Here is a 26272-nt window from a genome sequence, read left to right on the forward strand (position 1 = left end):
AGTGACTGGGAAATATTCCACACCTCCCAGGAGGCTTGGGTGGAACTCAAGAATTCTGGTAATAATGTATCAGAGGGAAAGGTAATCTGGCCTTGTCAGTCTTGCTTTTCGCCACCTCCCTGAGTCATACTGTCTCCATGTTTTCAAAAGCTCTTTCTGTTAGAATCAGAGTTTCAGTGCGGGGGAATCCTGCGGGCTGAGCCCAGCATGATCTGATAGAGGCTCCACTAGTTAACAAACTGCTGTCCTCTTCAACCCAACCAATGGTCCATTTCCCTTACCTCCACTCCCAGGAAGCACACACCTTAGGGCCCAGAGACCTTGGAGCACTTCTCTCTGTTGGAGTAAAGTTCACTCTCAAGGCAGGTATTGATTTGATCCTTTGGTTTCAGTGCAATTCTTTTCCCTCCATCGTATTACTGTGGTTGTACATGAGTGACCTGGGGAAGCTAGACGTTGGTGAGGAGCTCCAGTACCTTCCAGAGCATTGCTTGCCCCTACTGGCTGGCTCTTTGCAGTACCCTCTCCAGCTGCCAGGCTTTTAGAAACATTCTCCCATGTTTCTCTGTGATCTCCCCAGTGCCCTCTTCCACATACTGTAAAGGCAAAGAGACAGAACTGAAGCCTAAGTCTCATTTTACACAGACACAAAGATGAGCAAGGAGCCAATGAGCACAGCCTATTGAGAGCAGCCTTCACAGCTCTGCATTTCACAGCCCTGTCAGCAGCACTTGAAGGCCAGCAGTATTAACAGTTACTGAAAGACAAGGAGTGTTCCTCACCAGTTGGAGACTGTCAGCTCTAGCAGCTCTGAATTTGTCAAGAGAGAATAATTATCTCACCTTTGTAGTTTGGGGTTCTAAGCATTCTAGAAACCAAGATGCCAAGGTGTGGAGTCTGGGTGCATTTCTGTCTGCTTGCAAGACGTTCACAGCTGAGATTCATGTGTGGAGGGCCTGGATCTGTAATCCTTGGGTAGCAGAGATTTCATTTTAGCTTCATTTGGAAGGTGCAAACAGTTTGGTCTCTCTGAGAATGATTTAATTTTGTTTGCCTCTGTATCAGAAGATGCTGCCCCCTCATCCACTTGGCCAAATGCTGCCTAGTAGCCCTGTTCCAGTGTAGTTTAGAAAACCTGCCTGAGCAGCAATGAGTTTACATGCCATACGAAAGATCAAGATCCTCTCTTTAAGTGAATGGGAGCAGAGGATCTACTCAGTACTTTGAATAGAGAACATTTTCCTCATAGGTAAGAAAAGTAACCTGGAGAAATTCTCTCTCTTCTAAGAGCTTCTACAAACTTTCACAGTGTAGGCTGTACAGCATGTACCAAGGAGTAGTGAAATCACACTTCTATAGCTCTCTACCCCCTTAACCTTTCTATTTCTCTCTCTTCCTTTGCTACTCCACTCTCTCTGACAGCTTAAGTTAAATCAGTTTGAGTGCCTTATATTGATTCAACCAAATTGGTTTGTAAACTCTGTTAGTTAAATGGTTGAACTTCTGTATGTAGACAAACCCTTATGTATCCTCCTGGCATCTCGTTCAGTAACCCAGCAAATAGCAATGGTGAAGACAGAAGGCCCAATTCTCAGTTGTCCTACACTTTGTGTAGCTATTTACACCCAATCAGAATGGTCATTTTTCACATCCCCTTTGCTCTGCCTCTTGGGCAGTTCTTTACATCTGTGCAATGGAGAAGCAGGTACGGAGTAACTAGCGTGGCGCATGATCCACTTGTCTGTCGTGTTAGTGTCGGTTGTCTTTGGCTATGTGTATGGCACTCTTTGCCCTTCCAGTGTATTGAATGTTGTTTTTTAGTTTGCACTTAGCTGATGTTTCCACTTCTGTCCTCACACACTCCTTATAAAGGTTTAGAAACTGCTTCAGAGTAATCCACAACGGGCAGAATGTTTGGGGCTCTGAAAACCTGACCCTGCTTCCATTTAAGTAATCGGCAACATTGTCAATTTCAGAGGTGCACAGGATCCGACCCATAGGCAATATTTTGAGAGGAAACTTTTAGTGAGCTTTAGGGAAAAGTATCATTCCCTTTTTATTTTTCCTAAGCCCTGTGCCCACTTTTGCAGCATGAGTTCCTGCAAAGTGTCTGAGCACCATGCAGCTGTTTTTCACGCGTGCTGAGTTTTCACAGTTACAAGTCTGCTACTACTTGAAGCCAGTGGAATTTGCAGGTGCTCAGCAATCCTATAACTCATGATCAGTAGAGCTCAGATTGGGCACCAAACATAACAATTCTCCCAAATCATTAGCTACTTGGAAAAAGTCTCAAGTGTCATGTCCAAAGTCAGTGTCAGAGCCAGGAATAAAACTCGCATCTTCTGGCTACTGGTCATATGCTTTAGCCGCAGGACCAGACTTCATCTGAGACACAGCAATGAGCTCAGCTAGGTCTCCTATTAACATATTCTTGTGTGGCTTTGTTTTCCCACTTTAGGTTGATGAAATAGTCACAAAAATGGGTAACCTCTCCTTTGTGGTGCCCAGGGTTCCTCAGATGCTCAGTGCAGAGTAGGCTAATGCAGGCAAGTGGCAACACAATCAATCACACAACCATGTTCACAGGAGCTGTCCCAGTGACATGATGGCATGGGGCCAGCCCTCACCACCAAGCTGTTGGAAGAATAAATGTTCCCGGAGCTACCCGATCAGTTTTCTCCAATAAAAGGAAACTGGAAGCTAGTTGGGGAGCTAACCAAGATGGTCATGTTGAAAGAAATAAGGAGGTTTTTTAAATCAACAGATGAGTTTTCCCACACACAAGTGCAGTCCTACCCCCTCAAGAACAGTCAAGGGGAATCCCTGTGTTGAGTAATCCCGAAGAGTGAATTCCTCTCTTCACCCAGGAGAGGCTGTGTCCCCCAGGTGGTGCTGGGCAACCCCTGATAGACAGGACAGGAGAAGCCAGGTTTGAATGGACATTGATTTAAGAGAACCCCTCTTTCTCTCTTTCTATCATTCTAAAACCCTTCGCATTTGCTGAATGTCACCTCTGTCAGCCCTAGCAACTGAGGCCACTTTCAGAGGGAGATCACTATAGTGTGATTGCTTGCAGAGAGCCAGGCACCCTGCCGTCCTGGAGAAAAGGTTATGGCCGAAAAGGAGCTCTGCCATCATCAGGAAGGCACAAGGAGCTTTGTGCCTCTCCTCTTCCTCTCCTCCCTTGCAGACTGGATCTCTACTCAAAGGACTAGCAGACTGGATCTTGCAGCTTTCCCTGAAAGATGAGCCAGCCACAACAGGTTATAAATACCCCTTTTATTGCTCCTGCAGGGGAGGGAACGCAGCAACACCCAAACCCAATCCCTTTTTAACTTGGCTCAGCATCAAGTGACGTAATGCTATCCTTTAGTCATTTCACCTTTTGCTCTCACCAGACGGCCAGATTCCACCATGGCTAGGAGCAGAGTCTGGCCTGGAGGGGCAGATTCTGCCCATAGCTTGCTGGATGTGGAAGGACTGTTGGTAGCAGAATCAGTTCAATCAGGACCCCCGGAGTGCTCACAGCGTAGGGTGTCCGACTGGACTCAAGAGGCAAACAGAATAGACAAAGGGGGTGGGAGGGTGAGCTGACAAAATGAACTGAGTAAAGGGTGCTAGGCCCACTAAGGTTACCCTGCTCTTCTCCCACATGGATTGGAGGAAACCTTCTGACAACCACCATCCCCAGCAGAGAGTCCCAGTGCCCAGACAAGATACTTGCACTGGATTTGACCCCGAGTGGCCTCTTACCCCTGTGTCTGGCTCTTCAAAGGATTGACTGGAGAAGCTGTCTTACCGCAGAGGCGCACTGCTGATTGGTGTCAGGAGACCAGTGACGAGGATGGATGCCCCTGCTGGCAACAGGAATGTCCCCAAAATGACCAGATTTCCTTTTAATGTCTCAGGACAAGTAAAGCTAGGACACAGGCTTCTCACTGCACTAAAATTATACTGACAAATAGATGCACAGTGGAAGGAGGGGACGTGGCAGTGGAAACCAGGAAGGGTCTGGGTTTGGAGCACAGGGTGGTGCCTTGCAGGAGATCAGGCCCAGCAGAAGTCAACTAAAACAATGTAAGATTCTGAGATAAACCCCACAAGTCAGGGATGCCACTCTGTCTTTAACCCTTCCTATGCTGCCCATGTACATGGAGTGAAATCCTAGCCACCATTGAAATCAGTGGGAGTTTTTCCATTTATTTCATAGAATCATAGACTATCAGTGACCTCAGGAGATCATCTAGTCCAACCCCCTGCTCAAAGCAGGGCCAATCTCCAATTTTTGCCCCAGATCCCTAAATGGCCCCCTCAAGGATTGAACTCACAACCCTGGGTTTAGCAGGCCAATGCTCAAACCACTGAGCTATCCCTCCCCCAAGGGGTCAGAATTTCATCGACGGCAGGTATCATCTGCCACTCAGATCTTTGCTGTGTAGACAACACAGTACAGCCTTTTGTGGCTCACTGCCAGACTAGGGCCTCACTGGACACATTTCTTCACAGCCAAATGCAATCAAGTTTCCATTTCTCCATTCTGCACTGGAAGGAACGTGCCTAAGCAACTGGAGGCTGAGGAGGGCTGAGACACTGGTTCCAGGATCTTGGCAGCTGGGCTGTGGGGTTCCACTGTCCAAGAAGGGTCTCAGACACTGGGCTATGTATCTGGTGTTTGCCTGAGAGACCCAGAGCTAGGGATAGTGACCAGTCACCTAACAGCACTTGAGATTCAGCAGTTGCCATCACAGATTGGTGTCCACCCAAACAGAGATGGACTGAGCCAGGTGGTAATAGGGGCTATATTAAGTTTGTTGAATTGTATTCCTAATTCTTCCTATGGTATTCCCATCATGTATAAAGAGCAAGGGAGAGAAAAGTGTAGAAAAGTGCATAATTTTCTTTCTTTTTTTCAGTTGTGGTTAATTGCACGACATTCTGAAACACTACAAGTGTAGAAATAACTTCCCCCCGCATCCAACTTTTCTTGCTGCTTTATTATGTCAATATGTATGAATATACTATGATCTTGATAGGATGGCTGTGTCAGCATGGGAGACATTTTGCTTTGTCTGTCTTCAGATCATGTGTTCAATAAAAATAGTCTTGCTGGCTGATGTATGCTAAAAATGGGATTTTGAATGCACTTAGCATTGGCTTAACTCTAATCCCAATTAAATCAGTGATAAAACTGCCCTTCATTTCCATGGGAGCAAAGTTAGACCAACACTGACTGCTTTTGAAAAGTCTGACCCCAAAGTAATATAAAAATATTCATTTTGATAGATATAAGAAGGTAAGGTCCTTATTAGACAAAGTTAAAAATGCCATTTTTTCCCTTGCAAAAAACCTGAAAACAAATCAACCAAAAAAAAAAAAAAAAACCCTGAAAATTTGAAAATTTTCATTTTGGTCATTTCTATTTTTCATTTCATAGCTTTGCTCCTCATTATTAATTGTGTGTCACTCTAACAGCATATTAGGCACTATGAGTACCTAATACATGTGAGTTAGTTATTGTAGAATAAATCAGCAGTTCTCAAATTGTGGGTCGGGACCCCAAAGTGGGTCATGACCCTGTTTTAATGGGGTCACCCTGTTTTAAAACCAGGGCTGTTTTAAATTTGCTGGGGTGGCAGGGCTCAGGTTACAGGCCCCCTGCCTAGGGATGGAGCTCTTGGGCGTGGACTTTGGCCCCCCACACCAGGGGTGGCGGGGCTTGGACAGGCTTGGCTTCCATCTTCCCTCCTGGGGTTGTGTAGTAATTTTTGTTGTCAGAAGGGGGCCGCAATGCAATGAAGTTTGGGAACCCCTGGAATAGATCCTTCAGAGAGGAGCTAAAAGTGATATAGTCTCTGTGCTCCACTACCCATTTCAGAGTGGCAATGGTTAGTTAAGATAAGATCTCCACTCTATTTTTTTATCTAATAAGAGGTACAAGAGAGAGTGGAAAATATTAGTCTTTTGTTCTTTAAATAACAAAAATTGAGCCAGTCACATGACAGGCACGAGCTGGATCAAATTACAGCAGAGATGTAAAAACTCAGCAGTTCTGAGAGTATCGGGAAAAACAAAATCTCTGTAAAAGTAAATATGGGTTAGGGTTTCAAGGCAATGTGCCAAATTCACCCTAGCGTATTCAGTGTGTACTATGGAGTCCAAATAAAAACTGATATTTTTTCTCTTGAATGATAGTCCTGGATTTGCAAGTTAAGCATATTCTGGTCAGAAGGAGGATCCCACACAGATTGCAAATAATACCACATATATCTGTGCTAGAATGTGGATTTCTGAGCCCTTTTTTTTCCTTTTTCTTTTTCTTCTTGCAGATGAAGTGAAAGGTGCCGGATGAACAGCTCTTGTGACTGCAGCCCTTTGTCTATCCCCGCAAAGTAAGTATAGCATGAGCAACAAAAGTCCAGGCTTGTCTGCACCACGTTGCTGAGGTGTCCTGAACCTTCAGGAATCTTCTCTAGGGCAGTGGTTCTCAATCTTTCCAGACTACTATACCCCTTTCAGGAGTCTGATTTGTCTTGCATACTCCAAGTTTCACCTTCCTTAAAAATTACTTGCTTACAAAATCAGACATAAAAATACAAGAGTATCATAGCACACTACTACTGAAAACTTGCCGACTTTCTCATTTTTACCATATAATTATAAAATAAATCAATTGGAATATAAATATTGTACTTACAGTTCAGGGTATAGTATATAGAGCTGTATAAACAAGTCATTGTGTGTATGAAATTTTAGTTTATACTGACTTCGGTAGTGCTTTTTATGTCACCTGTTGTAAAACTAGGCAAATATCTAGATGAGTTGATGTATTCCCTGGAAGACCTCTGCATACTCCCACGGGTACGTGTACCCCTGGTTGAGAACCACTGCTTTAGGAGACAGAGTGTTATTCACTTTTTCAAGTCCATTCGGTCCTCTGCCTTCCTACTGAGTTTGCCAACAATTATTTGACTGGTGCACTTTTGTAATGCTGCTTCTGTCCACAAGAAAATGGATACCCTAGTGGAAATTCCAGAAGGTTCTTTTTGAATTGTTCATTTGGCTTCCATTGAACAATTCAGTGGAAGACAAACAGGCCCATTTAGCTTGTTCAAAATCTGTTTGGCCACCTGGAAAAAGGGAGCTTTTTTAACTGGACTTCCCTCTAGGGCTGAGACCAGCTCCTTTCAGATAGGTCGTCACCATAAACTCAGGCCAGATTTGTTCTGGTGCCCTTCAAGTGAGTGGTGCTCTGTGACTCATTACCTATCAACCAGACTCATCCAGCCTCCCTGATAGGCAGCAGACTGTAAAGCTGATGAGTGAAGTAAGAAGGATTGGGCATTTCATCCTAATTTTCCAGGACATTCATAATGGTCAGTTGACCACTCTCTGCCAGCACATGCCATCCAGAGAATCCTACGTTCTCCAGCTATTGTTCATGCCAGGGAGCTGTACAAGTACAAATACAGTGAGACCACCACCAACATACACACACCAATGGTATTTTTACAGGTTTCTAAAATTATCCTTTTCCTCTACCCCCAAGCCCTCTACAGTTGCCCATGGGGTATTAAAGCCCCTTAGCTTTACATGCAGAGGGAGTTAAAAAACAGCCTTAACAAAAATACCTCTCTCAAATATTTCTAAACTAGCTCATTTGTAAAATGTGGTATATGCACACAATGTAGTAGAGTGGGATAAAGGTTGTCTCAGCATTCGTTTGGGATGATTTGCATAACTCATTCTCTTGTGGCTTTGATGTTTGTGAATAATGCAGCCATCCTAAATTTGTGCTAATAAGTCTTTGACTGCACGCTACAGCACCATGTACTGTATAAATCTCCAAGGGTTTACATTTAAATTGAAGCTGGTTAAGGAAGACAGAGCTAAATTTATCACTAAGGCTTTTAAGTTTTTCTCTCTATTTCTCTTCTGCTTAATAGTTTTTTTTCCAAATGTGTTTGCATTAAGTGATTTATTCTGAAATGACCCATCCTGTTTGGAGAAGAACAGGAACTGAATGGGTTCTGGGTGCAGCTTCTGGGAGGAAAAGTACCTGGTCAGGGTGCTCCTGGAAACATGCTGAGTGTAGCTCCTGAGAGGAGAGAAGCAAGGGCTTATAGCTCCAGACCAATGGGTTAAGCATGTGCTGTTTCAGAACTCTTGCTTTTTGCATGGAGCCCTCTGAAGCACAAGCACTGTGTTTACACGGAATGATCTTGCGTTAAATGTGGTTTGTAAGCACAGTCCTCCCCCTCCCTGCTCTGTTACATGAAAGTCTCGTTGTGTTTCATCCTAAATTAAAGAGGCGGGAAAGATGTAAAATATCTAATCATATATGCACAGACTGAGGCTTTTTGTGACTGCTGCATAAAGCAAACAGTGAAGCACGCACAGAGCTTGGCAGCAGCTGAGACAGACACCTCTCCTGGTGCTTGTTCTTGCTGAGTGTCTTTTATGGTGATCTGAGTCAACTGGATTCATACCTGCATAGGTGGGAGGTTTAAAAAAGAGCCTTGGCACCTTGATCGTGAGCAGTGCTAAGAATGGGTCACGTTCCCAATGGAGGAGAGAATTCGAGGGCTGCCTGTGTTATGGGGTAGAACAGAGAATCCAGTGCAAAGCAAAGAGAGAGGTGGCTGGCACAGTCTCCCAGCTGATACCAATCGGTATATCTAGGTTTTTATATGTTCTCATCACCATAGTATCAGTGTAGGAGAAACTTTCATCTCATTCTAAAGAGGCTGAGTAACAAGTTGAGGGAGAGAAGGCTGCAGAGAATCATGTGGGGTAGTTGGCCATGATTTTCAAAAAGAGAGGCTTAAAGTTAGGCTCCTAGAGTAAAATTCACCAAGAGCCCAACTGACTTAGGAGCCTTTCAGTGGGATATAGGCTCCTGAGTCAGTTCGGTGCTTTGGAAATTTTTACCCCCAACTAAGTTTTCAGAAGTGCTGAGTACCCACTGGGTATGTCTACACAGCCAGTGGCCATGAGCCTTCACGTCTAGATCGACAGACTGAGGCTTGCGCTAAAAATAGCTGTGTAGACAATGCTTTTAAATTGTGGCTCAGGCGGAGCTTGGGTTCTGAAGCCTGTGGTGAGGGATGCCACCCCCCACCCTGGGCTTCAGAGCCTGAGCTCCAGTCTGACCCACAGTGTCCATACAGCTATAGTTAATGCCATAGCATGATCTCAAGTCTCAGGAGAGAATTTTGCTCTGTACATGTTCACAAACATCACTTTATCCAACACTGAACACAGTCACCATTGGGCTAGAAAAAACATTACAATAACGTTACTGTCAAGCTAACTAGAGTGGCTTATGACCATGAGTGCCAAGCTTAGCACAGACTGTTAAGGAACAGGGCACAAATCCCAAACTGGTTGTGTGTTCTATATTTAGATTTCATCAACCAAGTATCAAGTATGAACTCCTCAAGCACTACAACAGCCATTAACATGGAGTCACAGACAGTCCCTTTGGGCACTCGGGTCTATCTAGACACCTACGCAAGCTTGCCTTTGTGATAGATGGTCTCTTATACCAAAAATCACAACAATATTCAGGTTACTCCCAGTCACTTACCCCAGGTCAGTTGTACCTTAGATCTCTCCCCAAAGACAGCACCTGTAGCTAATCCTCTAATAAACCAACTAAAGATTTGTTAACTAGGAAAAAAAATTGAGAGTTAATTACAAGGTTAAAGCAGGTAAACATATATACCCATACAAATGAGTTACAGTCTTAGGTTTCAAAAGGCAATAGAAGCTGCTGTAATATGCAAACTCTATATGTTCCTTGTGGCTAACCCAAGCTGAGCAGCTTTGGGATCCCTTACTTATGCTTAGAAATATTGCCTTCTCCAAATTCCACAGTGGTACAGTTCCGACTGGTCAGGGACTTTTATTCCCTTCCCCCAGAGCTCACATGGATGCACCAAGTATTGGTGCCTGCCTCCTCTTCATGGGTGTGCGGGGCATGGGAGGGCGATCTTCACTGCCAGTGTCCTTTGATGTTTCGCTATGGCTTATTGGGTTTCAGTTGGCCTTCTTGTGTGCAGGACCAATGCTTTACATTAATTAACACTTCTTTCCTGTTTGGTGAGTTACACGATTACAGAGGTTTACAAAGCAAACACTCCATATAACTTCATACCATGGTCCAACCATAACCATACCAAGTGAGATCAATACATGCTGCATCCTACAAGCATTTCATCAAGACTAAACACTCAACACATTCTTAGCAAATTAACATCTATGTTAACAATGCTAGCACACAGATGAGCCAGACTGGTTTCTCACTATGCTTTTATCAATGTTCAGTGAGGCCTGGGGGCCTTGGCATGAGCTGGTGGCTCATAGTTACCTAGAGGTTTAGGAAAGAAAATGAAGATCCATGCATCGAAACTGCATCATTATCTAGAGGGCCTGGGATTTCAGGAGACCTACTCAGATGGGAAAGCCTGAGTATTAGCTATAAATACACAAAAATATGGCTGACTACCATGACATAACATTCAAAGGACATGCTGTGCCTGCCAGTTTACAGTACAATCCGTCCATGGAGTGTTCCAGTAAACCTGGAAGGAGTTATGGGACAAAGTGACCACAGCCTCTGAGCCTGGGGGGATCAGTGTTCTTCAAACTGATTGAAAGTTTGCCAAGTACAGTTAGTCCTCTTGGAATTAGACCACACTCAGTAATTCCTTGTGCATTAACTGCAGCCTCCTGAGTTTACTGTTCTGATAGCTCACAAGTGTTTCATGCAATTCTAGATCTTTGGGCCCTGGTGCAGCTACATCTGGCTCAAACTGAAATATGTTTAGCTGACCAGAATGGGTGTTTGCAGTTTAAACTGATGTGAGGTTCCTTCTCTTTCCATCAGGCTGATTACCATGAATTCCGTTGCCTTAATTTCAGCTCTCCGTGATTCTAGGAATAGGTCCTTGATTAAATGCTCGGAAACTAATCTATTTTTAGTGCTTCAGTTACAGTACAGTATACTAAATATAGACATGAGCCCAAATCAAAACCCTAGATCCCGGGTTATGGGGGTGCTTGAGATCCTTGCCCAAATTTAAATTTTGTTGCTTGGGCCCATCTCTAATGAAAGCTAATGGGCCAGATCCTCACCTGATATACCTCAGCATTTACACCAGGTGCGTATTTGGTCCAATGGCGATCCGAGTGGCTGCAAAAAGCCTAGCTTCTTCGGTTCCTGATTCCAGTGTTAAGATGGCAATACTGAATAATGCCTCAGGTCAATCGGGAATAGAACTCTCTAAGGAGCAGCAGGGCAATTAAACCTTTTGGGTGGCGTTTGGTGTCTGAGAACTCTGAAATCATAACGTGGGTGAGTTGAAAATGCTTATTTACATGCAAACCAGCCCAGTGGTTTGCTGACGACTTTGCATTGCTCACTCTGCTGGAGATGTTGCTATCTCTGGTCCTGTCCTCCTTTTTGCAACAGAGCAATGCTGAAGCCAGCTAAAGGTAATAAAAATATATTCCCCTCAAGCTGTGAAACCTGAGAGACAGATCTGGCAGTGCAGAGAACTTTGCAGAAGCCTCATGACCAGACTCATTTACATCCTGCTCCGTTGGAGCTAAGGAAATATTTTATGTGGCTAGCACTTGTGATGGACCAATAGCCCTGGAACCTGAAGTCTTCTAACTTGCCAACTGACCAGTTACTCTGCATCATAGGGAACAGCAATGGAAGCTGCTTGTACATCTTTCTCAGTAGAAAGTTGTCTTGGCCCTCACCAAGTGGTCACTGTAGGACTGATGTGCTCTACAGACCATTCAATCATTGGCCTCTCTGCTGAAACTCCCAAGGACACTGGTCTACTAGGAACCCCGTTGAGACCCTCCCACTCAGTTCACCTTGGCTAATAACTTTCAGACAATAATGACTTGCAGTCACTGCTAGCCAAGGTTGGGGTTGAACCAGGGCTTTAAGGTGAAAGGTTGTGTAATGCCTCATCCTGGCAAGCTGCCCAGACACTAGCCTCTCCAACAGAGCTCCCTTTTGTCTTGGCTCATTACCACCCCTCCTGAGTTTCATAGCTAGCTCCCGGAAGAGTAAAGTAGACTCAATCTGATTTTTATTTTCCCTTTGTGTCTCTCCCATTCGTATGCTGAGCACTGCTATTTGTCTCTGCTCTGAGTGGCACCGTGGGCAGTCACTTGCTCCTTGTCACTCTCAGCATACTTCACCTATGAACCAGATTATTGCCTTTAAAAATGGAGACGTCCCTTTCTATAGAAGTTTTCACTGGAGACTACCGGGTAAGGGTTATTGTAAACTCCCTCCATGGACAGCTCTGCTGGGAATGAGCCCAATTTCCAGTCATCTTTTGGAATTTGTATTGCATGTTGATAAAATAGCCCAAAATAGCTTCCATAAGCTGGGTGATGTTGGAGGGTTCTGTATTTATTTCTGGGAAAAGTTTAAAAAATACAGTAGGTCACACTGTAACTGAACAGGCCGTGCGGTGGTGGTGGTGGAAACGGAGGGAATGATCACTCACCTAGTGATCTGATCTTTGGTGGTTTGATGAATTCAGCCTCTTTCTGCTTGTGAGCTGCTTACAATGTCCAGGAAGTTATTTGATAAAAGGAACGAGCCCAGCTTTAGAGCAAGGAGTTGCAGAGCTGGCAAGGAAGGAGTGCTCATACAGCCCTGCCAACGCCTTATTTTCCTCTGCCTTCCAAGAACAACACAGTGTTCCATTGCCTGCCGCCTCCTCAGCTGGTGCTGGGAAGAGCAGCTGAGTTTAGCTCATTGTTCCTGGAAGTAACTGAGATCTGAGCATTCTCTGCTGTCAGGAACTGCTTGCACAGAAAAAACGAGCAACTCTGAATCCTTCTCCCTCACTAGTGCACGTATAAAACTCTGCATCAAAAGAGACCACATAGTTGTTCTCAGGGTCCTCAAAAAATGTACAGGGCTCTCTCCCATAAGCCTGGAATTTGGGAGCAATTAGCATATTCAGACTATAATGTAACATCATGTACCCAATTCATCTCTGGTGTAATTCCAGCGAGTTCAGTAGAGTTCCACCAGGGCCAATTTTTTTCTTTGTTTAGCAAATTGAAGTAACGTCAGCTGTTCAGCCAGTCCACATGATCTATCAGCCAACTATTCCACAGAGTCTGTGTTTGAAGAGATACCTTGCCTTGCAACACAGAACAGGTGGAGCAAGGGGCCATTCGAATGTGACTACCCCAGGAGGTGGACTTGTCTTGTAACAGACAGTTCCATTGTGACTATGCCCTGGGGATACTGGAGAGGAGGGTATTCAAATGTTAATGCTACTTGAGGACACAAAAGATATTAATGCTACTTCACACCAGGCTATTAGGGCCATATCCAGACCTGGTGTGAGTGACTGACTGCAAACTCCATTGAATCAAATGAAGTTATAATCACTTCTATCAGGTCTGAATTTGGCCCATAGATAGGTGGATGGTTTGGGGAGTCATGTGGCCTGGGTTTTTTTCCTGACTGTGCCACAGACTTGTTGTGTGACCTTGGGCAAATCATAGCATCACCTGTTGCTTCAGTTTCCCCATTTGTAAAATGGGCATAATGATACAGAACTACCTTGCAGGGGGGACAGTGAGGATTTATTAATGTCTGGAAGGTCCTCAGAGGGAAAGAACTATAGAAATACAAATTATTACTATGCCACTTGGGAGGTGCTCCCTGCGAGGCTGCTCAGTTCAGAGTCAGGGATAGAAGAGCTCTCTCTTCAGGCTAGCCCAGTGCTCTAATTGAGCAGCCATGTGAGGGATCTGCAGTCCAGTCTCACACTCTGTCCCTGATGTGCTATGCTCTTTTTAACTTCAATACAGAGTGGTGGCAGAGAAAGCTTTAAAATGAGTGATCAGTGAGGAAGTTAAAGCTAGAGCAATAGATTCCTTAGTTCCTGGAATAGAGTCTGGCAGGAACAGGTCTAGTAGTTGGGGTATGAGGACATTTTTCCTAAGGTAGCAAGTCTGCAACAAGTCCTGATGGACAGGAGAATCTGGCACTCAGATACTGCGGTGATGGATGGGCAGTACAAAACCCCGAGACAGACTAAAGACAAAAAATTGTCTTCTCTTGGGAAGGCTAGTCTTCGATGGAAGGTTAAGGAGAGCCAAGAACAGGAAAGACAGAGAGAGCCCTGCTGAAGTGTGTGGCTTTCCAGACATCTAAGCTGGGGCATTCAGGCCAGCTGGGGGACTGATGGGCTGGAAATTGCTCTGGGGCAAACTATGGCAGATGCCCTGACTTGGTTAGCTGTGGTGTGGAATGAGGGGACCATCTGTGAATACTCTCATTGCTGCCTTCCTTGGTGTAAATGGTCTGCAGAAGAAGAGCCTAGGAGGTATTGCCATATCATCCACTCCGGGATTAGTTGATGGGAAAGTCCGTGTTCAAGAGGGAGAAAACCCACTCTGGTTTAATTTTATATGCTTAATACCTCGTCGCCCCTCCCCCCACACACACACTGTCAACATGGGAACTTGCAGACATTCAGGTTAAGGCTTTACTTTCAGCAGTCCCCAAACCTGATGGTGTAAAGCTGCACCAAACAAACATTCTCCGTGCTCTGGAAGCCCTTCCCCAGAACACAGAGAACCAGTTGCATGGATACCCCTTTCTCCTTCTGCCCTCTGTATGGCCCATTACCAGAGAGCAGGCTCTGCGGGCTGGGGCAATAGCAAACTTTTTGCCCTTCCCTGTGCTCTGGGGATGTGTGTATGGCCCAGCCAGTGGCATTTGCATTACGATGCTGACAGCCTCAAACGTCTGCTGTTGCTGCCATACTTGGGTTCCACTGAGCAGCGGAGAAGGTGCCATGTCAGACCGGGCTTGGTCTCAGGCTCTGGTTGTTCTTTGACTGTGTGGCTCAGCCGTCCTGTTACGTGCAGCTTCCTCTGGGTCTGTGTGAATTCTTGCTCTTGATGCGCTTCGTTGGGACCCTGACACAGCACTGACTGTGGTGTTGAGGAGCCTTTCAAGTTTCTCTCTTCGGCTGCCTCGATTCCTGGAATCGGCTCAGGCCAGGCAGCAGCTTGAAAAAACACTAACCAGAAAAATAAGCACACTTCCACTTGATGCGTTCCTATAAACGTTGCTGCAAAGGGAAAACCAGAGCAGTGCAAGATGAGCTGAGACATCCTGTGTGGTGAAGAGGTGCTGGCAGCTGAGTCAAACTCATAGAAAACAGCTAACTCAGAAAAATCCACCCATCCCTACACTCCGCTCCAGAGGCAGCTTCATCCAGATGCCATCACCATGGGAAGGGGAGGGGAAGGTAGGGGGCAGCATGACAGTGCCTGTCCAAAGTAGCATACTAACTAGGATTTCCCTGCAGGTCTGTGATCTCACATGTTGCCTATGGTAACAACATGTTGCTGCTCCTTATTGCTGAGTAACAGTCTCTGACTTCTGCTTGCCCTTCTACCAGTTAGCGAGAGCTTAACATGCACACACACACTCACCACACTGCTAAACCAGTGACACTGTTCACAAAGCCGAGCAAAGAATTCCAACCAATTGAAGTGCCTAGAGAATTTTGAATGAGTTGTCATTTCTCATTTTTCAGGGGTGGTTGGGTATGTGGATTAAAACCAACTTTTTTTGTTTTTTTGTTTATAGAAACTCTGGAATCAGTTGCTCCCTGCTGAGACTAAAACACTGCTACAGTATTCTCTTTCATAGAAGGCATGGCCCCATAACGCTAGTCCAGAAGAGCCTCTTTCATACTGCCATGAAATGAATCTTAGAAATATCAAGCAGAGAGCTTTTATTATGACTGATATTAGAGGAGCACCTAGAGTACCCTACAGAGACTGGGGCACATAGACACATACTGTGCCCAAAGCTCTTACATTCCAAATAGGCAAGACAGAGAAATGATGGGAGGGGAAACAAGGCAGTTGGGGTATGTCTACTCTGCAGCTGGGAGCCAAGCAGACAGACAAGAGCTAAAAATAGCAATGTGGCCATCACAGCACTGACTAGCCACCTGACCTCAGACCCAGGGGGACAGGTGGGTCTGAGCACCAGTGGTTAGCCTGAGCCGTCACTCCAGTTAACTATCCACTGCTGCTATTTGTAGCATAATACCTTGAGCCTGTCTCCTCAGGCTTGGAGATTTGCTCCCCACAGCCCTAAGACATGCCCAAAGCAGAGAAGCTATTTGCCTGAGGTGATACAGCAGCCTAGTGGCAGAAACAGGACTGGAACCCAGGGCTCCAGGGAGCCAGCCAGTTTAGTATCAACACCACCTCGCAATGTAGAGTTAGAGTGGGTTTCTAAAGAGCACAGAAACTGAAGATTCATCTCCTCCCACCTCAAAGCATAAATATTGTAGCAAATCTGCAGGCATCGGTCTTTGCTACAGCTGCTCAGCAGCATATCACAAGCACTCAGAACTCCAGGGCAAGTGGGACTAGAACTCAGCCCTCCAGTTCCAAAAATCACAAGCCTTCTACAGCTTGAGCTAAAGACCACTTGTGCACACCCCTCTTTGAAAATCTATAGCAAAGCCATGCTCTCTGGGAAGACCTCTCTAGAAAATATACCTATTAAAAGCTAACTTTCCATGCAGCAGGGCCTGGATTTTCCCACCTCCCACTGTATCATGAGTTTTCCTGTGGGTTTTAAGACAGATAAACTGAGAAAGAGAGAATAAAAGGTGCCTTTATAAAAGTGCTCGTGACAGGTTTGGGGGACCTGCTGAGAAACAGCAGAAACATACTTGCATTCTCACCAGCACAGGAATATTACTGTGTTCAGGGGCAGTGAGCACTTGACAATTTTCACAACCAATCTCTCTTTTCAATCGCTCAGACATTGCACAGATTCCTTTGGGGCAGGAATTTTCCAGGCCTGGTCTTGGCCCAGAGGAGAATAGTTTGTGGGGGGAGATGATTGGTTGGTTGTTGTTTTGTTTTTAGTGATGGAAACATGGTCTGCCAGTTTTGAGCTTGTGAAGATGTCTGAAAGCTTCCTGCACCAGTTAGTAGTAGTAAGATTAGTAATACTGTAGCACCCAGGAGCCCCAGTCATGGGCCAGGACCCTGCTGTGGTAGGTGCTACACAAATGCAGCACAAGCCCAGAGAACTGGCTCTGGACCAGGTGGGGAATCTTGCTGGTGCTAATAATACCATGTGAGATTCCCCCAGTGCCCAACTTTGTGGTGAACAGGCATGAAACAGTAAATACCTAGAAACCCAACACCTAGAAATCCCTGGCTTTAGGGCTGTGCTGAGAATGAAGAGGGGTCCTCCCTCAGGCAGCTGCCTGCTGCCTTCCTGCTCTTTCTCTGCCTGTCCTCAGCAGACAATTTCTTCTTCTATTTTCCCTCCACCCTCCAAAACCCTCAGTTTCACTCATTCCCCTCCTGCTCTTTTGGGCTCTCCTCATCCCCTCCCTGCTTCCCTCCAAAGTTTCTCTTGCTCCCTCTAATGTTTTCTTCTTCCACCAACCCCTTCAGTGCTTCCCATCTCTCTCCCCCCGACCCAGTTCCCCTCGTCTCCCTGCTCTCCCATCTCTCCCAACCACTCTGGATGTCCCTTACTCCCTGTCTTTCCTTCTCATCCCTCTCATGCCTCACCCCCTTGAATAGTCTCTTGTTCCCTCTCCTTTCCCTTTATCTCCCACCCTTCAGCAGTCTCTCTGCTCTCTCCCCTTAACCCGCCTTCTGACTGCTTTTCACTATGGCCTTTGCACTTGTGCCCCCTGTGCAACCGAGAAGGAGCAAGTAGACTAAACAAGAGGCTTCTGCCAAATAGTTGCAGAGCTCTTGATAAATTCAGTGCTTCTGCTGCTCCTTGTTCGTCTGGCAGCATGGCAGGCAGCCCAGCATCCTGACTCCGACTTGATGAGCTCACCAGGAGCTGTGGTCGTTTATTCTAAGAAATCAGCTAACATACAGTACTCAGTAGAGGCACCCCTCCCCTGGGAGAATCAGCAGAATTAAGATGTTCAGTGAGCTGTCTTGGGGATTACACAATCTTATCACCTCCCGCAAGGCCTTGGAGAACAAGACTAGCACTACATGCACTGAGTCACACTTCCCCCTGAAACAGTGCAGGTTCCTTGACTCACATCCTCTCACAGGAGTGCTGCTTTCTTACATCTCTGTAGCCAGATACCCCAGTGCAAGCACAACAGAGACAGAGATGTAAAGGCAGCTGGGGCTTTAAACCAGAATGGAAATTCCAACAGGCTCCACTAAAATCCTCCTATTTGTCCCCATTGATTTTAAGTGGAGAACCAGTCCCCCGGGAGCCAGTACACAACAGACCCGTTCATTGATCGCACGTTGTGGAAGGCAATAAAGATTGTTGGTCGGCCTATGGGAACTAACAGGAGCTAGTTGAAAATTTTCTCCTATTCTTTTTACTCGGAAATAGCCCTGTACACACCCCAAAATTATAATGCACACAAAGGCACACACTTTAGGACAGGAAGTTTATTAACAGAGTCATCATCCTGCATAATCTGGATATAGCATGATGAGTGGAACTGGAGAAAGAAGGTCAGGTTCCACAAGGGACTGCATTTGGTGTGATATCAGGGGCTGAGGCATGCAAACTGAGCCAGGCTCTTGCCAGACACACGCACACCTCTCAGCAGGTAATAATGGCTTGTATGGATGGTCAGTAAAGAGTGCCTTCCTACACCACTACCTCAGTTGACACAGCATCTGCAAGTACCTAGCATTGACACAGAGCATCACTCTGTAGCAGTGAGTGGTGCAGTGTCTGTTGGAGTTGCTGTCGCTCTTTGGTATTTTTCTTAAAGCCCCAGCTCCTGGACTCACGTGATTAGGTGAGAATCTCAGCTTTCATTTTTATTATATATATATATATATATATATATATATATAAAAAGATATTTCAAGCCTTTATGATTGCAGAGAAAAGAATTTATTTGAGCATAAGCTTTCATGAGCTACAGCTCACTTCATCGGATGAAGTGCAAAGAAACCAGAGAAAAGAATGTAGGCATGGCTGTGTGATGGCTTTGTGTTGCAGGAAGAACCTGGGTGGGGCCTACACACATTGTTTACACTGGCAGTTTTATGGAATCTCCCACCAGTGGGAACACTAGTACAGGCAGGCCCCTGGTGTTTTTGCCATCATGTTATCCAGACTTGCTTTGAGAAGCCTGGCAAATTCAGGCTGGAAATAAGGCACATGTTTTTAGCAATTAGAGCAATTAACCATTGGAATAATTTACCAAGGTTCATGGTGGATTCTTCATCACTGTCAATTTTTAAAACAAGACTGGATAGTTTTCTAAAAAGTCTGCTCTAGGAGTTATTGTGGGGAAGTTCTATGGCCTGTGCGATACAGAACGTCAGACTAGATGAGCACAATCATCCCTCCTTGCCTTGGAATATATGAAACATGATAAAATCTCCTAAGTCCTGTCTGCATAGCACTCCCACTATTGCTATCATAGCACAGGCTGTAGCGGGAGATTTCCCAACCATTGTCACTATAGACACAGCCCAGGTGTTCTTGTAAATTTTGCATCATGAAGCCAGGGCTCAGGGTAGTTCAGTTCTTCCTGTCTCAGAATTCATTATAAGAGAGTTGGCAAAATGGAACATCCTTTCTGATGTGTTAAAGTCTAACTTAACAGAGCAGGAGGGAGTACATTCAGTACTTATCTGAGAACACTGGAAGGATCTTAAGGAAAGAGCTGGAGAATGAACAACATGCCCCTCTGCTTCTTTTGTGAGTTTGCTTGTATTTTGGCTGAAGAACATGAGCAGGCAGTAGCATTATATTCAGAGTCTTCATTGAGTACTTTTTTTTTTCTCCCAGCCTCAGAAGAGTAAGTTCTTGAGTAAAGATTTCCTCACACTACCCAGGTAATAAGTAGTGACCTGGTTTAGTTTTCCAGGAAGTTCAGCTTTCTCTATTTAAGTGTGGTGACCAAGCTGTGAGTTTAAGTACTGGCAGTCCTATTCTAACTTTCAGATTACATGTTACTGGGAATCGGAGTAGACTTTGGCCTAGGGTGAGGTTATAGTGTTCTGCCACTCTGACAGCAGAGATGATAGAGGAAAGGGCTATTTGCCATCCAGCAGGAGTGTGTTCTCCTCTGACTTGGTAGCTGCTAATAGCTCAAAAACTCCACTAGCCAGCGGTGATGACCCCATGTCTCAGTATGGAGATAATTGTCCTGCATTCCATCCAGTTATGGTTTTACGAAGTAAGCAGGGCTGTCACAGAAGTGTTCAAACAAAAGTAGCCCTGCCCTTGGGAGTCATTCTCTATGAAGCCATATATTAATTTCAGATTCCTAAGAAGGGTAAAGACACCCCCAACTTCTGTCTTATATACTCCTATATTTGGAGAATGGAACCCAGAGCCTTGTATCCCACTTCAAGAACAGAAGAATCATTGTGGTACACCTGAGAGTGGAGCATCAGCAAGGGAGGGAATTCCCTATAGCATGTGCCCAGGGCATTGCTGTAAAAGCCAGGAATTCAAAATGTAGGCAGATTCTAATTCCAACAGCCAGCGACTGTAGGCGTCTCAAACTGGGAGAGCTCTCAACAGCTAGTTATCCTGTCAATCCCTACATGCATATGTGACTCTGTCATTGCACTTTATTCTGATTCCTTTTTGAGCCTTGGGCATTTAAAGGCAAAAGTTAGAAGTTGCAATGGATGGTTTGATTCCAGCTTGTAATGTCTGTCTACAGCAAGGGTCAGCAATCTTTCAGAAGAGGTGTGCCGAGTCTTCATTTATTTACTCTAATTTAAGGTTTCACGCACCAGTAATACATTTTAACGTTTTTAGAAGGTCTCTTTCTATAAGTCTATAATATATAACTAAACTATTGTTGTATATAAAGTAAATAAGGCTTTTAAAATGTTTAAGAAGCTTCCTTTAAAATTAAATTAAAATGCAGAGCTCCCCGGACCAGTGGCCAGGACCCAGGCAGTGTGAGTGCCACTGGACATCAGCTCACGTGCCACCTTTGGCACATGTGCCATAGCTTGCCTACCCCTGGTCTACAGCCTTATTCTGCCTGCACTAACCCAAACTTAAAGGGCCAGATACTGGGCCCCCTCCCAAGTGCCCTAGTTAAAGCAGAAACTGAGGCTATCCCGAGTTGACATAGCCAGCCCAGCCCATACCCCTGTTTCCCCTAAAATAAGAAACATTCCAGGGGTGGTGAGTATGGGAACAGCAAAAGGGGAAAGAGTGAAGCACAATGTGCCCAGCTGTGATCCTGTGTGGCACAGCAGTCCTGCTGAGTTTAGTCTCTTACACCAGTTTGGCCCCTGGCTGCACCAGGTTGAAGGAGTTGGAAAGGTGTCATAGTACCACCTAATCTCCTCCCTCCCCCACTTCTCCAGCATCACTGAGAGTTACACTGGCACATGTGGAGATCCATTCCCAAATGCAACATTGTCTCTGCAGGCAGGCAGGGTTTTTTCTCTCCTAGTATCCCTGACATAGCAATAGGTTTATGCTGTATGTCACACGCCAGGAAAGAGAGGCCGTTCCTGCCCTTGATCTTGCCATCTAAATAATTCAAGACAATTGAACACTAGATAAGATACAGGGCAAGAATTCAGAAAGGGGTCATAAGGAGATGATTAATGATGCAAGGAGCGGTGGAAGAGCATTTATTCAGGTGGAGAGACACTTTGAATTTTCATTTGGAAATCTTGAAATTCTTGGGATGGGAAGGAGACTTTTCTCCCAAGCACTGGGGTGTGTTTGGAAATACAATCCAAATTAGAGTTTGCTACACAGCTGTCTCTGTGCCTCAGCCCGACAAGTCAGCAGAAGGGAAAGACTGTTCAAGTGAACAAAAGGCAGTTTTGATGTCAACGCCGGGGAGTGTTGCCCTGACAATGGAAGGTGGAGCAGGGGAAGGAATCTGCAGTTAATAGGTTCTGGACTGGAGTGTACCTTGGCAGAAGGATGGCAGCTGCCCCTAGTTTCTAGGAATAATAGATCATTTCTGTGTTACTCTCCCTGGCCCAAGTTATGTGAGTCAGTTTTCAATTCACCTTCCCCCACAATAAAGTCAGTAGTCCTGGCAAGATCTAATGTCGGGTTTCTTAACCTGTAGGTCGGGACCCAAAATTGGGTTGCTAGAATGTTTCAAAGGGTGGCGTGGCAGCTCCTGTGACTCCTGTCCCACAGGGCTGGCTGGGCTCGCCTCCCAACTCCAGGCCCTGCAACCTATGGGGTCCCAGTGCCACTGAGGTTTAGCCCAGCTGTCATGATGACAGGAGTCCGTGTAGGCCAAATTTGAGTGAATCGCACTGCAACCCCGTGAGCCAGGTCAAAACTCCACTCAGACAAATCTGATCCAGTCTGAGAGTGGGGCCAATCCTGAGCAGTGCTGCAACCCTGGAGGTTGCAATGCTTGGAGTGGAGAGCCAAGCCCAGCCGGCCCCACGGCACAGGAGCTGCCACTGTGGGGTGAGTGCCCAACCCACTTGGGCGACAGGACCTGACTGAAACCACCCCAGGGCCTCCACCCCCAGACTATTTACTGAGTCGTGACAGGCCATAAACATTGACAAATGGGTTCTAAGCCCAAAAAGGTTGAGAACCACTGCTTTGTATTTCCAAACATCCAGTGGTTCTCAAACAGGGGTACGCATACCCCCGGGGGTATGCAGAGGTCTTCCAGCGGCTACATCAACTCATCTAGATATTTGTCTAGTTTTACAACAGACTACATAAAAAGCACTAGTGAAGTCAATACAAACTAAAATTTCATACAGACAATGACTTGTTTATACTGCTCTATATACTGTACACTGAAATGTAAGTACAATATTTATATTCCAATTGATTTATTTTATTATTATATGGTAAAAATGGAAAATCAGCAATTTTTCAGTAATAGCATGCTGTGACACTTGTATTTTTATGCCTGATTATGTAAGCAAGTAGTTTTTAAGGGAGATGAAACTTGGGGAATACACCAGGCAAATCAGACTCCAGAAAGGGGTACAGTAATCTGGAAAGATTGAGAACCACTGCTCTAACCCACACCACCCATCCCGCACACTCCTTTCCACTAAGAAACTGTGCATGTCATTGTTCCTTTCCTTGCTTTGATCAGTTTGTTTCACGTATCATTCTTTCAATAGAGCTTTTGTTAGAAGAATGTGTTGTAATGTACTGCAGTGCACGTGTGTGTACCACAGCTCTCTGCTGGATAGAATCAGAATTGTTCAGTTGCTTGTATGTAGTCCCTGTACTGCTAACAGCTAAAGGAGATTCTTTCTTAACTCAAATGACAGGGCCCTGTGGACAAGAGTTCTGTCCTTCCGAAGTTCCGAATGGCCACAGTGTAACAGTGACGACCCTGAAGTTCTGGGAAGCTGGAATTTGTTACAGTACATGTACTGCTTCACAGTAAAATGCAGTTGAAGGGTTCAGGCCACTCTCAGGCAAACTTTAAAATTACTAAGGCTGGACCAAACCCCCATTAAGCTGGAGTGTAGTTTGTTTCGTACTTTCCTTTCCCATCTCTGCATAGATTCCTGTGTATCAGTGAATACTGGTTCCCTGTCCAGTCCCCCTGGACGAGGAGCCCTGAATCCGAACACTTTGGAAAATCTGAATCTGAACTCCATGGTTCAGGCCCACTGCACTTTGAAATCTGCCACCGTTTGGCAAAGGCCCCTTAAGATGCAATTTTGCATGGCTGCATTCAAGCCAGGATATTTAAGGTTAAAGCTCAGAGTCTGTTGTTCACTCACTGCTACCCTGTCCTCAATTCACTTTGTTGATTCTAAGTACAGAATAAAGATAGTATGCAGACCCTTCTCACATGTTTACCCAGTCTAGTGCTGTATATAGGTAAAGGGGAGCAAGCTAAGGTTGTTCTTCCCTGGGAATTTCCTGCCTTTTGATTTTGGGCCAGGAGGAAAAACAAGTGCATTTTTCATTTACTTAACGTTTGCCCTTAATTAAATAGCTGATATGACATGGACAAAAACATCCATAAGATTGCCGTTGGCTTTATTGAAAGGAAGTGTCCCCTAACCATAGGTGAGCTTGCCTGTCTATTTGAATAGTTAGAAAACTCCTAGTGGTGGCTCTTATTGGCCAATGTCATGGACTCAGCAATATTTGTGGGGTAAAAAAAAAATTTTTTTTTTTTTTTTTGCATTCTAAGGATAGATTTTCAAAGTACCGAGTGGGGATGCACTGCTAGCTGTACTGTGAGGATGTAAAATGTTCTTAACCTTATAACCCTATGTTCTAGCACAGAGCAAAACCAAGCAGTTACATTGGACAAATGGCTGCATCATTTTTAATGAAACATACATACTGGATTGATGCTGGTGATATATAAGAGTAACAAGAAGGGTTTCTTCAGGTATGTTGGCAACAAGAAGAAAGCCAAGGAAAGTGTGGGCCCCTTACTGAATGAGGGAGGCAATCTAGTGACAGAAGATGTGCAAAAAGCTAATGTACTCAATGCTTTTTTTGCCTCTGTCTTCACAAACAAGGTCAGCTCCCAGACTGCTGCGCTGGGCAACACAGCATGGGGAGTAGGTGGCCAGCCCTCTGTGGAGAAAGAGGTGGTTCGGGACTATTTAGAAAAGCTGGACGTGCACAAGTCCATGGGGCCGGATGCGTTGCATCCGAGAGTGCTAAAGGAGTTGGCGGATGTGATTGCGGAGCCATTGTCCATTATCTTTGAAAACTCATGGCGATCCGGGGAAGTCCTGGATGACTGGAAAAAGGCTAATGTAGTGCCCACCTTTAAAAAAGGGAAGGAGGATGATCCTGGGAACTACAGGCCAGTCAGCCTCACCTCAGTCCCTGGAAAAATCATGGAGCAGGTCCTCAAGAAATCAATTCTGAAGCACTTAGAGGAGAGGAAAGTGATCGGGAACAGTCAGCATGGATTCACCAAGGGAAGGTCATGCCTGACTAATCTAATCGCCTTCTATGATGAGATTACTGGTTCTGTGGATGAAGGGAAAACAGTGGATGTATTGTTTCTTGACTTTAGCAAAGCTTTTGACACGGTCTCCCACAGTATTCTTGTCAGCAAGTTAAAGAAGTATGGGCTGGATGAATGCACTATAAGGTGGGTAGAAAGTTGGCTAGATTGTCGGGCTCAACGGGTAGTGATCAATGGCTCCATGACTAGTGGAAGCCGGTATCAAGTGGAGTGCCCCAAGGGTCGGTCCTGGGGCCGGTTTTCTTCAATATCTTCATAAATGATCTGGAGGATGGTTGGACTGCACTCTCAGCAAATTTGCGGATGATAGTAAACTAGGAGGAGTGGTAGATACGGTGGCGGGTAGGGATAGGATAGAGAGGGACCTAGACAAATTGGAGGATTGGGCCAAAAGAAATCTGATGAGGTTCAACAAGGAGAAGTGCAGAGTCCTGCACTTAGGACAGAAGAATCCAATGCACAGCTACAGACTAGGGACCGAAAGGCTAGGCAGCAGTTCTGCGGAAAAGGACCTAGGGGTGACAGTGGACGAGAAGCTGGATATGAGTCAACAGTGTGCCCTTGTTGCCAGGAAGGCCAATGGCATTTTGGGATGTATAAGTAGGGGCATAGCCAGCAGATCGAGGGAAGTGATCGTTCCCCTCTATTCGACATTGGTGAGGCCTCATCTGGAATACTGTGTCCAGTTTTGGGCCCCACACTACAAGAAGGATGTGGAGAAATTAGAGAGAGTCCAGCGAAGGGCAACAAAAATGATTGGGGTCTGGAACACATGACTTATGAGGAGAGGCTGAGGGAACTGGGATTGTTTAATCTGCAGAAGAGAAGAATGAGGGGGGATTTGATAGCTGCTTTCAACTACCTGAGAGGTGGTTCCAAAGAGGATGGTTCTAGACTATTCTCAGTGGTAGAAGATGACAGAACAAGGAGTAATGGTCTCAAGTTGCAGTGGGGGAGGTTTAGGTTGGATATTAGGAAAAACTTTTTCACTAGGAGGGTGGTGAAACACTGGAATGCGTTACCTAGGGAGGTGGTAGAATCTACTTCCTTAGAAGTTTTTAAGGTCAGGCTTGACAAAGCCCTGGCTAGGATGATTTAATTGGGGATTGGTCCTGCTTTGACCAGGGGGTTGGACTAGATGACCTCCTGAGGTCCCTTCCAACCCTGATATTCTATGATTCTATGATTCTATTTGACAATGTAAATGTTCTGGGCCGAGCATTGCCATTGGCTGAATTTATGTATTGAAATTAGTAGAAGTAGGTATTAGTTTTGCCCACTCTCCA

The 26272-nt window shown here is 45.3% G+C and overlaps 1 protein-coding gene across 2 annotated transcripts in view; it reads left to right on the forward strand.

Moving 5' to 3' along the window:
• Positions 1-26272, forward strand: part of HEMK1 (HemK methyltransferase 1, mitochondrial release factors N(5)-glutamine) — a 105128-nt gene that overhangs the window by 64385 nt on the left and 14471 nt on the right. The window contains exons 10-11 of one of the 2 annotated variants that reach the window (XR_007357636.2): positions 6327-6389; positions 23308-24035. The gene's annotated coding sequence lies outside the window, so the exon portion shown is untranslated. Of the gene's footprint in view, positions 1-6326; positions 6390-23307; positions 24036-26272 lie in introns of those variants that run through there. The other variant, XR_007357637.2, reaches the window with a different exon arrangement.

This window comes from Caretta caretta, chromosome 7 (genome assembly GCF_965140235.1).
Source record: "Caretta caretta isolate rCarCar2 chromosome 7, rCarCar1.hap1, whole genome shotgun sequence".
Taxonomy (NCBI): Eukaryota; Metazoa; Chordata; order Testudines; family Cheloniidae; genus Caretta; species Caretta caretta.